At 32.2% G+C, this 15,797-nt stretch overlaps 1 protein-coding gene across 3 annotated transcripts in view; it reads right to left on the reverse strand.

The window, feature by feature from the left end:
• The window catches only part of LOC134259740 (soluble guanylate cyclase 88E-like), a 54,760-nt gene extending 39,012 nt beyond the window's left edge, over positions 1-15,748 (reverse strand). For 2 of the 3 annotated variants that reach the window (XM_062742338.1, XM_062742342.1), the window contains exons 1-2: positions 15,661-15,748; positions 6,140-6,220 (exon numbers count right to left, since the gene is read on the reverse strand). The gene's annotated coding sequence lies outside the window, so the exon portion shown is untranslated. Of the gene's footprint in view, positions 1-3,659; positions 3,802-6,139; positions 6,221-15,660 lie in introns of those variants that run through there. The other variant, XM_062742340.1, reaches the window with a different exon arrangement.
• Positions 15,749-15,797: the final 49 nt, after the last annotated feature.

Below are 15,797 nucleotides of genomic sequence, written 5' to 3' on the forward strand. Positions count from 1 at the left end.
GGATCCTGATCTACAATAAAGATTTTGTGATAAATGTACATTAATTTGTGTTATAAACAGGAACTTTTACCTTTAGTTTGTAAAAAAAAAGTTCCTGACTAATTCATCCGCAACCCTCTAATCCGATTTAATGCAACTCATCACACAACACCCACCGTTATAATAACATTGGGTGTTACATTAACTTAATATATGAAAGAGAAGATAGAAGCATTTTTTTAAAAAGTGTACCATACTTTTCATGTCATTCGTTTTTGATCTAAATAATAAAAATAGATAGACTATCAGAGATATCCGCCAAAAAACAATACACGCAGTCTTCAGCAAAACAAATCTTATGTTGTTTTCTCTGCTCAAAGAGAGATTTTTTCATCCTTAAAATCCGCCAATGGCACCATCCCTATCCGTTACTCCTTTGAGAGACGGTGCTTTGACATAATAAGCAAAGTCTTTGCACTAAACCAAAGTACAGATAATAGTACATCTTTTTTATGTTTAGAGTTGTGATTGGAACAATTAGAAGAGTTCATAAAAACAGGAAAACTTCCTTATCGCAACATCGTTGAATAGTATTTTTCGAAGATAAATTAGTAACCCTCATGACGCAGTGGTAAGAGAGTTTGCTCCCGAATTTTGGCGTTAGAAGATAGTTCTTTCATCGCAAGTTTGAATCACCTGGCTTCGGGGCCACCAACCCTGAGATTTGAGCTGAGATTTTTATAAGTTGGTGGCCCCGAAGCACTGTTCTTCAGTGAGACTGTAAAATTGACCCCGTGTCGGTGAAGGAACAGTCACAACCCAGTTTGGAAGCGGCGTGTCGAACAAGAGTCGAACGCGGGACTCCCAATCATCAAATAGAGAACGTCCTATCATTAGGCTACCGTGACGGCTTTCATATTAGAAAGTTTGAATTTGGTTAAACACGCAGTTCTCTTTCTCTTTTTTTTTAAACCAAATAATCTTAAAATTAAATTTTATTGGAATAAAATATATGGAGTTAACAAACAATATTCAAGCTGAAAAGTCCATTAAACAATATATTTTGGAGAAGAGCAAACACGGACCTCTAAAAATGGGATAAAGTGCCATGGGAGAGTGAATATTCCCTACCGACCGCTCACACCCGCCGTGTGCTACTTGTCATGATTGGGAAATAACGGGAAAAAATCAGACAAAAACTCACTCTGTAAATAATGGCCCAACAATAAGAAGAAAAAAAAACGTCATTCAGCATTTGACTTAATGATAGATTGTATTTGCTGACATAAAATTGGTTTAGCTGTTGCGTATCGAATCTATATAGCTACTTAGGATCCTTTTTAAAATCATCTTTAGCGTACTTCTGTGTACAATCAGAATGCTTTTTAACAAAATAATATTGAAAATGACAAATGACGAGGTAAGTAAGTTTAGGAGTTCCATTTCTATTGAGAAAAACTGAAGTCATTGATATCAAAGAGTCTGGACTTTGATTATCGGTAAATTAAGAAGTCGTAGGTTTTTATGTTGTTGGTTTTGGTAAAGTTTTTTGAAATCAAACTTTCCAAAACTTCCTTGGAACTTTTAAGAATCCACATCTGATTTATACCACTTCTCGAATATATCGTTGCAAAATGCTCCTGAAATTTCTCTTTCACTACTGTCAATATTTTATTGAGGATTAAAAAGACTTGGTAGATCTTTTAATGGAACCAGCTATGTATTTTTGTAAGGATTACATAAGAAGTTTCGGAATCCAATATAGATATGGTAATTCAAATTCAAATGGTAGTTGGGAATATCAAAACTAATTAAAACTGACATTTGATTCTAAAGAATTTCCTCCTTAGAAAGAAGCGTAATAATTATTATATTCTGTTGGCTTTAAGAATTTTTCAGAAACCTTAAATTCTTCAAGATTTCCAACTAAATGTACATGTACTTAGTATAAAATAACCGAACTTGAGTAATTACATATTTATCATCAAGGAATCCCTTTCAATCTCGCATCATTATAGGAAATAATTTCATAATGCATTAACAGGCTTTTTGAAGTCAAGATGAAAACAAATTTTCTCAAGCTTTACTTGTACATGCATCTAAATAAGTGGTATAATATAAAGGCTTTTATAACAGTATACAACAGAAAACAATTCAAACGATGCAACGCTTTTGAAGACACAGATAATTCTTACGAATGAGATATTCTATAATAAAGCGACGCAAAGGAGCTACAAGTGCAGAGTTAAAATGTGTATAAAGATATATTTAGTTATAACACTTCATTTCGTAGAAATCTTCAATCATATTCTGACCTTCAATATCATGGTGAAATCTTTCAATAGGAAATGGGTTTTTTGTAAAATTATGTTTTAAAAAACCTCAAAACACAAGCACCATTTGCACCAATCGATTTAATTGGTTGTAATGGTGTTAGTAAGAGGACACAAAGAGATTGAAATAGAAACATAAGTATGAAAGGGAAGACAAATAATAAAATTGGAATGTGGGCTTGTTCCAAAACAACTGATTCTAATGTTCATTTGAATAAGAACTCTTATATATCATGTAAACTTAGAAAGCTTCGCAATGTAGGAAAAAAGCTTTTGTTTCAAACACGATGAGTAAACAGCGTTATCAGTAACTGTTTATAGAAATAAGAGAAATCTTGCTCTCTTGAAGAAGTCGGCTGCTAAACAGATTTCTTAATCCCCCTGACACATAGCAATCGTCTGCTGAAGATTTCTAATAGCAGGTTCTATCTTATCTGTAACGATTCGTGTATTTGTGAGAATTACATTTGTCGTTTTTTCTTTAAAAAATACAAGTCAATCCTTTCTTTTTTTAATTTAAAAATTCTTTAAAATTTTTACGAAATGTTTAGGAGGTCATTTTTGTGCCTGAAGGAACCGTAATAGGAAATCTTTCCACAATCACTATGATTCTGATTGTTATTCTGGAATTAAGCTGACACCCGATGAAAAAGGACAATATTGTTTGAATGCCAGTGGGCGTATATGCTCAATATAGTAAAATCCTCCAAGTTTAATACATGCGTGGTTTGTTACTTCCAATATTAAGAAAATATGCCCTTGCAATTTCTATTCTAGTTTTTCCTCCTAGAAAATGTTTAATAACTATTCCGGTAACAATTTAACCCCTCATCCAGTGAATAACTTTACGAAGATATTCATTAGAAAATACAGATAATTCTGAATTTGTTTTAGAGAGTTTTTATCAATTGCTAAATTAATCTAATAATTTGCATTTTTTCATTCACAAAATAGACAAGACTTAATTGTGTCCATCAAATTATTTTTTTTTGAATGTTTTTTTTTTTTCGATTCATGGTTATGTAGTTGTGGAAATATCTCAAACTTTAAGTCAAAACCCAAAACCAAAGGAACAAAAATTAAAAACCCATGACTATATATTGTTTAAAATAAAGAATTGATCTTTATCGAGTACCCAGTAAATGCAGAGTAAGGAACTATATTGCTACTACACAAATTTCTCTCGAAGTGCCTTTAATGTTTGTTTTTTATTTTAATGTACAGAGATAGCAACAGTGTGGTGCAAATCTCTTCCACCTACCTTGTTTCAGCATCAGAGAGTCATCTATCTAGCTAGTTATGATGTCCAAAACACAATTGTAACTTTATTTCCTAGATCTAGCTAACCATGGTCACAAATATCACTGGACTTATTCAAATCCATGTTGCAATCCATTCAATTTACAATAAGAATACGAAAGAGGTCACTGAATATAGCATAAAACACTGTACGGAAAGACCTTCCAACATCTTAACATGTGATTTTAACACAACAGAATACGCTAACATTACGTGATAGATTGCTTGAATACAGTGTTTATAAATGTTCCTTTTGGCTTTGTTTATATTCCATGTTTTAACTTGAGGTATAATAAACTCATTTATCTGCTGAAAACAAAACAAGATTTCAAACAGTCAGACAACCATCAATCGCCATAAATAACACCGTATTCTGAAATAGAAAACCAACAGAGTAGCATTTTCACGACCGAGTAAAAAATATAATCCGAATTAAGAATGTTCTCAAGCTTTCTCCGATTTATGTCCATATATTTGTCCATACCCATATCCATTTCGGCGAGACAACTTCGAGAATATTTCTACCTTGCCCGTCTTTCAGTCCGAACAAAACACAGAGATGGCTGGTTATAATTTATTCGACATAGGTAGCATGAATTATGAAGATCCGGAACAGTAAGCAACTACATGTACATACATCTGTTTAGAAAGTCCATTTACACGATTCAAATCAAAAGCAGAGAAAAATATCAGAGGTGGGATCAGGTGCCATGGAGAAGTAAGCAATACCTGTCCACCGAATACAAACGCCTTGTGCTTCTCGTCATGATCAGGTAGACGCAAAAACCTCTGAACAATTCAGTGTTAAATTAATGTTCTAACAATTTATTAGTAATCAAAAAGCGTTCGACAACATTCGACTAAATGATGGGTTGTATTTGGTGACAAAGAAACTAATTATCCTCGTAGTATCGACTTAAAACAAGAGTGTTGATTTCCCTGTTTCGTCACCTCATTTGTCAGTTGTTCGCAGTCGTTTTTTTGGATTTGTTCGTATGTACAGCATGGTCTTGTGTATCGAATAATGTGGGAGGCATATACTCCATATACAGGTGATTACCTGGGTAATCTTTTAAATTCACAATGTTTTGTACACATAATGAATTTATACATACATAATGATTGATTGATTGATTATATATTGTTTAACGTCCCACTCGAGAACTTTTCACTCATTTGGAGACGTCACCATATGCCGGTGAAGGGCTTCAAATTTAGACCTATACTCGGCACTCAATGCCATTGAGCAGTGAGGGTTCTTTATCGTGCCAACGCCTACCGTGACACAGGACCTACATTTTTAAGGTCATATCCGAAAGACCCGTGATTTTCACTTCTAGTGCCGAGCGCTTGGCGAAGCAACAGTCACTACCTATGTTTACGTCTTAGGTATGACGCGGCGCCGTAAACGAGAATCGAACTCGGGCCTCCCGATCATGAAGCGAACGCTCTACTACTACATGTAGGCTACCGTGACCGGTCACATACATGATAATGATTTCAGGTACATTTGTTGCCATTATTACTTTAACATAAACAATTATAAAAATTTATATGCATTTTATGTTTGGAAAATGTAAAACAGGCACGTAGCAATAGGGATTGGGGCCAGGGGGAACTGCCTCCTTTTTTCCCATACATAATTTTTACTATTGGAAATGTTCATTGAAAGGCCGGTTGCCCCCCCCCCCCCCTTTCCATGTTTTGTTACAGTAAAGCGAAATAAGGATTAAGTAATATAAGGTATGAAAGAAATTTGGTATGGAAAGAAGTTGGCCTCCCCCCCCCCCCCCATTGATAATTGAAAATACTTTGTCGATAATCTAAAGGCCAGAGTAATATAAGTATTTTCTTTTTCTCGTGTTTAGGTTTCAATATAACCGTCAGCTTTATATAAATACTAGTAAAACAATCCGTCTGCTAATAACAGGGTGCATTTGGGTACCCAAGAAAATTACTACATATCGTTTGATGACCTTATTTCCAAAAAAAAAACTTCATTAGATATTGTCAATCAGAAGCGCAACTGTATTTTTTTTTAAAATATCAACTTCAGAGTACTAAATTGAAGAATAAAAATGTTTTAACCAAATAATTTGGTGAATGACTAATGGCCAGGTAAGCAAATTGACGATTTTCATTTTTATTGATGATGCAGCTGTTTAACGGGTCAATGAGCCTGGACTTTAAGTTTATCATGGGATTTGGTTCTATATAAATTGTAGAAAAGTTTAATGTTATTGATTTTAATGAAAATTTTAGATTTCAAGTCTAAAAGTTTCTTGAAATTCTAAGGTATCAATTTCGATTTGCACCATTTCTTGATTATATTATTGGTGGAACATTTTTTTGAACCCGCTACGTATTTTTGCTTGTAACATTTTCATGAAGTTATCATACGTTCTTACCACTGATTTTTAGTGTTCAACCCGGTTTAAAAAAGAAGAAAAAAATAACTTCTATAACAACCTCAACGTAAAAAAGAACAACAAAAAATCTAATGTTATAAAACTGAAAGCGATACTTACTCTGATCAATAGCTGCTCAAATTTTCTCGTCGTTATCCATTACTCAATGTGTTATCTGCAACATCTGCTGAGGATTTTGAACTGTAAATGCACATATAAGGGCACATAAGGCACAAATGCAAGATTATACACGTAAAATCAAAACTGTTATTTTTTCAATCATTTATTTTTTGCTTGTCATAAGCGACGAGCATTTTCCGCATCTACGTTTACGTAAACGGTGATTTCTTGTAATACTGCCAAGGAATCATACATTTTTTTTTTTAATATTGTACTTTTGGGGTATTGATTTTAAAGTTCTTCTATTTCCTTATTAAAAAAACATGAATGTATGTAAATTTTGACCAAATTGCGGTGCAAACCATAAAAATAGCCCCAATGAAAATGGATACAAATTGTGAACATTAGATTCCGTTTAAAGAGAATATATAGGGGCATTAATTATGGAAACATTATTATTCAAGAATCACAAAAACGCGTCTTTTGGACAGAAACAAACAAATATTGAGATTCGTATATGAACAATTTTCTAACACATTTCCTTCTCTTTTTCACATTTGAAACAAAAGAAACATTATAAGAAGAGCTGCCAAAGAATCAGGAATGATTTTGAGGCCAAATTCCCTGAAGCACCAGAATTATCTGCAAATGATGCATTAAGCACAAGTGCACGAAAAATACACATGCATTCTAATAAACGCAATAATTTCTTTTTACATCTTATTTGAAAGAACTTCATCTAAAAGTTGGATATATATTTTTCTTTTACTTTTGTGGCTTCATAAAATACGGAAGTCGAAACCTATTGATAACAGCCAGGCATCATCGAGACGCAAAACATATGTTAATGAAAAGAGCTACCTAGCCATACGTTTATCTGTCAACCTAATCATCAGCCAGAAACACGTCTGATACATACCGGTATATAATATGATCGAGTTGCATATGATGAAGGTGAACCTTCAATTTCAATTTAATTCTTATATATTTAGTTATTGTTAAAATTAATTGAAAAAAGTACAGAAATACATCTAAAAATACAATCCTTTTCTTAATAAATAAGACCTGTGCAAGTATATTTCACCAAAAACAATATGTCAAATTGAGTATATATATAAGTTATTTAGATTTTTAAAAAAAAATGTAATTTGTATACTTGTATACACTCTAGATCTCTGGAAAAAATTAATAAAGGCTCGGTCGTAAAAGTTCAACCATTCTTATGCTCTGAGGTAGGTTTTGCAATTAACAGACAAAATCTTGATTTGTGATTATTTCACTGATTTGACCAATTGTAAAGTTTCTTCTCTAATTCTGTCTAGCGAAGAAAATCAATTTGCTCTATTTCTCTATATTTTGCTTCCTCTTTTCAGCGTCTAGACGTTATACAAGTTTCAACCATTATTGCAAAATGAATTACTCAAAATGGAAAGCGTAAAATATTTTGTTTCAATTGAAAGAAAAACCTTAATAATGATACGTCATGCACAGTCCGTTTTATTTATCTTCAAATAAGTCTTATATATATTGTACGTGGGTTGATCCCAAAGTATTATTTAGATAGATTACACGATCTGTACGTACTGGTTTTGCAGAAAAATCAGGTAACAACATTGTCTTTGTTTGAAAGGCATATCATACAAAGTGTATTTTAGAGCAACTTGGAACAACTTGGAATAAGGCTTATTATAAAGAAATATATTTTAGAGGAACTTGGATTAAATTATACTACTAGTAATCCAACTCATACTCATATCTCACTTTCTAAGGAGGAAACTATTAAAAATCATATGTCCTTTAATATTCTAAACAACCAAAATGAATTTGAACTACCCTGGCTGTATAAGATTTCAAAACTTCATAAAAATATCTTAACAAAGATACATAGCGTGTTCCAATATACATGTTTTTCCCAGCCTCTTTCTTTACTCATCACTAATATATTAAGAATAGCGAAGGAGAAACTTCAAGAGTACTGTGTAACAATGTATTCGACAAGTGATGTAAATCAAATGTCAATACAACGAAATTCCAAAGGTGGTGTAAATTTGATGTGAATACAGCAAAATTCCTAGGAACTTTTGAAACATTTGAAATCGCAAAATTTTACTAAACCCAACAACATAAAACATGACTTCACCTTTATAATTGTTCAACTATCCCTCACGCTAAATTAAAGTCTAGGCTCTCTGACATCATTGACAGCTGATTTTTCAATAGAAATGGAACTCATCAATTAACTTGCCTTGACGATGTCATTGGATATTTGCAAAATGACTTTGTTAAAAAAAATTTGATTGTACACACACGTACTCTGAAGTTGATATCAAAAAGATGCTTGAGTTTCCAATGGACAATATTTATGTGGTTTTTGAAGACTAGGTCTTCTAACAATATCTATCGGAATTCTCATTGGTACCAATTACGCCTCAATATAAGCAAACATTTTTTTTTGTATTCACATGAAGCAGAATTTGAATCATTTTCCGTGAAAAGAAAAAACACTTGCTATCGACGACGAATTGTTAATTAACAATGGTTATTTTCATTCTAATCTCGACACTATATATCCCTATGAGCTTGAAATAAAAGATATCACAGAGTCTGACACATTTGTTTCATATTTGGATAATTTGCTAGAAAAAGACGTGAATAGTAATTTAACAACAATGCTTCATGATAAACTTGATGATTTTGACCATTCAATCGTCAACTTCCCTTTCTTATGAAGCAATATATCTTCATCACCTGCATACGGAGCTTACCGGTATATCTCTCAACTGATTCGATACGGAAGAGCATGCTCTACGTATGAACGATATCTAAAACGAAGAAATTTATTGCAAACAAGTTGATGAAGCGAGAATATTAGCAGTCTCGTTTTAAGTCATCATTTCGTAGGTTCTATGGTAGATACAATGACCTTGTCAGCAAATACAATTTACCTAAAGTCTGATACAATTTCTCATTAACTTTGACTTTTTTTTCATACTGATTGTTAGGCCATTATTTATACCTCGAATTGTCAATGGGTTTTTCGGTTTTCCCGAATATGACAAGGAGCACACGGCGGGTGTGGCCGGTCGGCAGGGGATGCTCACTCCTCCATGACATCTGATTCCACCTCTGATGTTTTCGAGGTCCTTGTTTGCTCTGCTCCTATTTTGTAATATTTAATGGATTTTTGAGCTCGAATAATGTTCGTTATCTCCATATATTTCATCAATGAAAAAACTGCAATAAAACTTTATTTACAAACACCCCATTCTATTTAAAATTCGATACGAATATACATTGTCAAATATCAAAATTAGCATAAGGTTGTGTACATACAAAGTAAGCAAGGTGAAAAGAAAAGCTTATCTATAAAATTAAGAAATTGCAGAGGATTGATTGATTGCATGTTGTTTAACGTCCCCCTCGAGAATTTTTCACTCATATCGAGACGCCACCACTTGTCGTTGGAGGGCTAAAAATTTTGTCCTATGCTCGGCACTTAGGGCCATTGAGCAGTGAGTGATCTTTTTCATGCCAACACCTACTGCGACACTGGACCCCGGTTTATACGGTCTCATCCGAAGGACCGGTCTCCACGTCCCACATGGGATTCGAAGTCACTTTTTTAGGTTGTCTACTTGGTTTTCTCAGCCAAGGTCAGAAAATTATAAATTGCTCAGTCCTATCGAGATGACCCTTCAGTCAAAGTTCTTATTTTCACATTTTTCAATGAATCTTAAGGTGGTCACTCTCTCTAGCTTAATTAAGGAAGCCATTTTGATTATAGGACAAAATGGAGAGAGGTCAATTTTTTTTTCTTTTTCCATCCGTATTCTTAAGTCTTTTATCAATGTATTGGTTATGAGGCGGTGGCCTTGATTTTGTACGTGGCTTTCTGTCTTATACGTGTTAAATGATCCAACAATAATTTCGTTATAATCATTTCTTTCAGTTAAAATATTTCAACAAAATATTTAAGATTTATTAAAATAAATACCAAATAAATCTTACCCCGGATATATTGTATAATTATCTTTCCGCGATAATATATAGTTGATGGCTGCATATCTTTTTTTGCTACATCAATTTCCAAAGTAAATTCCTCGTGAAGAAATATACAGGAAATGAGAAGATAGACTTAAGTTCCAAAAGCCATTTCTATCAATCCAGAAACCAGACAATATCCGGTGTAGGAATATATGTTCGTTTCGTGCCACGCTCAAAATAAATGGTTATCTAGAGAAGCTCCATCACGGATTATTTCAACTTAGTTAATATGTTAATGGAATAAATTGAAACAAAAGTTAGAAATTTTTTCTCTTAATCTATAAATATCTACATGTAGTCACGATATCTAGTTTCTGAAGTTAGAAGTTAGTGCCCAGTATATCGTACCCTTGTTCTTTATAGTTAATGTTCTTTACATTCTTCATTGTTTAAATTGATAGATAATGAATAAAGAAAGAATATAGATGCGCTGCATTCATCCTATATCCTATATAATGGACTTTTTTCTAATTTTGAAATGAGGAACACTGTCAATTGAAAACACAAAATCACTTATATCGTCTATAATTAAGAATGTTTTTTAAATAATAATTGATTTCTTTTGTAAAAGCTTATGAATTCAAGCTCATTTTGATGAAAGAAAAAGACAATGCAAATTTTTTTTGGAACAGATATGAATCTTTTGCATTCGATCAAATGTATGATTTCCAAATTTCACATATTGACGTTAAACTTATTACACCAATCTCTTCAATTTCCAGGGTCGGTATTTTATCCCTATTCATAAAATATTTTGTTTGTAGTTTTTTTGAACAGATTGATCAGTGTTCCTTATCTTCATGCGCTTATATTTCATCTGAAAGAAACTGATTTATTTGAGTTTTGTAATTTCTGAAGATATGACCTGATATTTTTACCCTGGCATATTACATAAAGTGCCGACTGATAGGAATTATATCACTGGGCTATTTATCATCGCACATCAATGAATATTGTAAATACATATAAGTTAACCACTGAAAGCATACAAATAACAGGAATTTTGTCTTTGTTTATAGAGTAGGTCAGATCAAATGAACAATTAAATGAAACAACTCTGTGAATATAAAAATGGTTTCAGCCAAGGTTTTAATTTTAAGTCATTTTATTTAAATTAGAAGTGCACTCTGAATTTGATATTTTAAAAAGGGGCTTAAGTTTCTGATTGAAAATATCATTTTTCAAAGATAATGTCTCCAGACATTCATCAGAATTATTTTGGATACCAATTGCATACCATAATCAGCAGACCTATCTTTGTTTTCATATAAAGCAGAACTTATTCAGAGACATATATGTGAGAAGAAGAACACTTGCTGTGGCCTTAACTTGGCACTTAGGCATATTAAAAACATTTTATCCATGAATAATAGTTAATTGAATTCATATGACGAGTCGATATATCCCAGTGAACTTAAAATACCACAGAGTCTTACACAAGATATTGTACTAGAAGAGATGTCAATGACGATTTTATGACCCTTTTGATAAACTTGATGGCTTCAAATTTTCTATCGTCAACTTCTTTTATTTGTGTAGCAATATACCTTTATCATCTGCAAATGGGGTGTATGTCTCTCAAAAGAGTAAATTCTAAGTATGAACAATTCCCAAAACAAGGCACACCCTGGACAAACAAGTTGCTGAAGACTTCAACAGTTTACTCTGAAATAATCATTTTGCAAGTTCTATGGTCGATGCTATGACCTTGTCCGCAAATACAATCTTACATTAATCCAAATGCTGTCCAACGTTTTTTTTTTACCAATTGATAGACCATTTCTTACATACGAAAGCCGGATAGGCTCATTTCTGAGAAGATAAAAAAAATTTAACTCGTTATAACGAGTTAATTATCTCGTTATAACGAGTTAGTATCTCGTTATAACGACTTAGTTATCTCGTTATAACGACTTAGTTATCTCGTTATAACGAATTAGTTATCTCGTTATAACGAGTTAATTATCTCGTTATAACGAGTTAGTTATCTCGTTATAACGACTTAGTTATCTCGTTATAACGAGTTAGTTATCTCGTTATAACGAGTTAATTATCTCGTTATAACGAGAAAATTAACTCGTTATAACGAGTTAATTTTTCTCGTTATAACGAGTTAATTTTCTCGTTATAACGAGTTAAAACTGATCTAAAGTTGATATATCTAAGTGATAGAAGTATAGTAGTATAGTACGAAAGCCATGAAGGGACATGTTGATTTTTCAAAAAAGTAAAAATTAATTTGAGATCTCAAATTACACAATCCGTTCCCATGGATTATCAATTCGTTCCCTCGGTTTCTAATTCGAGATCTCGAATTACACATTTCGATCCCACGGATTATCAATTCGTTCCCTCGGTTTATAATTCGAGATCTCGAATTACACATTTCGATCCCACTGATTATCAACTCGTTCTCTCGGTTTATAATTCGAGATCTCGAATTACACAATCCGATCCCACGGATTAATATTTCGAGATCTCGATTTGTAACATCAGTCTTATGATTTTGGCAATCAGTGCTCGCGAATTTATTACATGTATATATGTATATAATTATGTAATGTTGTATACATTCAAATCAAACTATTTGAATCAATTAATGCGATTTATGTATTTTGTTTCAGCAAACGCGGTCGTTCCGAACCTCTTTTATAACTAATTCAACGTATATTTTATTACCATATTATTATCAGTACTAGAATATAGATTTGAGTCAGGTTCATGCTATTTTCTCATTTTGGACCGTAATATGTATTAAAAGGTAGGATCTAAACACCTACAGTATTCTATTCATTAAACACGTATTGCCATATCCGATATGTACAGACAGCTGATATCAATGGAATCGTGAGAAGAGTTTACATTCCGAGGGAACGAATTGTTTAAACTGAGAGAATGAATTACAATCCAAGATAACGGATTAGTGTTTTTTGAGGTAACGAATTGATAATCTGTGAGAACGAATTGATAATCCATGGGAACGGATTGTGTATTTCGAGATCTAGAATTATAAATCGAGGGAACGAAAAGGTAATCTGTGGGAACGGATTGTGTAATTCGAGATCTCAAATTAATTTTTACTTTTTTGAAAAATCAACGTGTCCCTTCATGGCTTTCGTAGTATAGCATATAAAACCGAGTTTGTTAAGTTTGTTTATAGTGTGTATGATAAAGATTTTTATTGAAAAACAGCAAACTAGTTTTTTTTTCGAGGGGTTGTGCCTGTGATTGTATTCTGTTTATGTATAAACGATGCAGTTGATGTGTATTGTATACTTAAAAGACCGGAGACAAATACATGTACATGTATACGGAAACTTATGACTGCCTCTTGATGTTGTGTTATGAGTGGTCAGTAGCCCCCGAATTTTACACCCATGGCCTCATTGCTGATGTCTCCATATCCCCCTTCTTCAAACATTTCTGACTCTCAAAATAATATATATCACACTGTAAGTGTATATAATATATGTTGCATTAACGCCTGCGTTAGCTTCCTATTATGAAGTATTAATTTAGGTACTAAGACATTGGTTATGAAAGCTAATAAGTCATCCAAAACATATCAGAAAAATTAGTGTCTTTTAAACCATATCGCAAATTAAAATTGCAACTTTTTATCAATTTTAAAGTGAAGTATGATTGATAATTATCAACTAAACATCAATGGCATTAAAACTACAGCCATTTTTAATTCATAACTAACTCGTTATATCGAGTTAATTAACTCGTTATAACGAGTTAATTAACTCGTTATTACGAGTTGATTAACTCGTTATAACGAGATAATTAATTCGTTATAACGAGATAACTAACTCGTTATAACGAGATAATTAATTCGTTATAGCGAGATAATTAACTCCATTCGTTATAACGAGATAATTAACTCGTTATAACGAGATAACTAACTCGTTATATCGAGATAACTAAGTCGTTATAACGAGATAACTAACTCGTTATAACAATATAATTAACTCGTTATAACGAGATACTAACTCGTTATAACGAGTTAATTTACTCGTTATAACGAGATAACTAAATCGTTATAACGAGATAACTAATTCGTTATAACGAGATAACTAAGTCGTTATAACGAGATAATTAACTCGTTATAACGAGATAATTAACTGAGAAAACTAACTCGTTATAACGAGATACTAACTCGTTATAACGAGATAAGTAATTCGTAATAACGAGATAAAACTAAGTCGTTATAACGAGATAATTAACTCGTTATAACGCGATAATTATCTCGTAATAACGAGATACTAACTCGTTATAACGAGATAACTAAGTCGTTATAACGAGATAATTAACTCGTTATAACGAGTTAAATATTTTTTTATCTTATCAGAAATGAGCCTATCCGGCTTTCGTACTTACACAATGAATTATCTACAGATTTTTCCGTTTGTCCGGTATGACCGGTTGACAGGGAATGCTTATACCCCTCTATAGTATCTGATCTAATGTCTGATGTTTTAGAGGTCCGTATTTGCTCTGCCCCCTTTTTTTTTGTTTCATTTCAATTGGCTTTTGAGCTTAAATACTGTTCGTTATCTCTATGTTTCATTTTTTTTTAACATTAATAATTCATATAATTTTAGTAAAAGTATTTTTTAATTGTATGAGTTAAGATTTCGCACAGAGTCATATTTTTTCATAAAAATATCAAAGTTTATTCCTCGTCTCTATTTCAAAATGAAAGTAATATTTCTTTTCATTTCATTACATTTTTGCTTTCATTTCTATAAATGCACAATCATGCACGAATTTATTTAAGAACTTAGTTATGTTTTATTTTCAAGAATCTCATTTTAAACTGATTGGGTCTTATTAAAGGTGTATATCATGAGATCTGTGCTTTTTTTTAAACCGTGAAATATGTACGATTAAACCCTATTTGTTAAAAAAAAAAAGAATGTATTGCACTTGAACCTTCCATTGGAAAAAGGTATATGAGGATGTTTTACTTGTATTAGAAATGTGCAAAAACTGAGGGGCCAATTTGAGACATTTTCAATACTTTTTGTAATATGATTGAAACAACAATAAAATATCTTAAAATAACAATGAATGTACTGTTTACGTGTTTTTTTTTAATTGTTATAACTTATTAACGACCCAGCGATGTTCAATTTTCGTCAGCTTATCTTTCAATCTTTAGAGTTTACTTATATATTTTGCACTTTTCAATGCATAGGTATTATGAATAAAACTAAGCTGTATTTAATTGAGTAAACCTTGCAAGTGTATTCAAGATACATGCAAGACCCTTGTATGTCCTATGCATGATGCATCACATGCAAACTACTTTTATTTTTTAAATGCATGTGTTATTAAATTGCTTATATTTTTTCCTTTCAAAATTTCTTTCAAAACTTCTAGCAACGTATAAGGAAGGCATCATAAATAAATTCAATGGGAACCAATAAACATTGAATAAAGTTTTGAATTTACAGAATTCTTCAACTTACCTGAAAGCTATACAATCTCCAAGACAAGCTAATTTACAGATCTTTAACCAATCATCAACTTTTCAAAACCAGAGAGAGAAAAGAGAAAAATGGCCACATTCTACAATCTGTCACGATACATAGAACTTTTTGATAGA

Source organism: Saccostrea cucullata, unplaced genomic scaffold (assembly GCF_032062105.1).
Source record: "Saccostrea cucullata isolate Sc308-1 unplaced genomic scaffold, CSIRO_AGI_Scuc_v1 ctg1546, whole genome shotgun sequence".
In the NCBI taxonomy this organism is placed as follows: domain Eukaryota; kingdom Metazoa; phylum Mollusca; class Bivalvia; order Ostreida; family Ostreidae; genus Saccostrea; species Saccostrea cuccullata.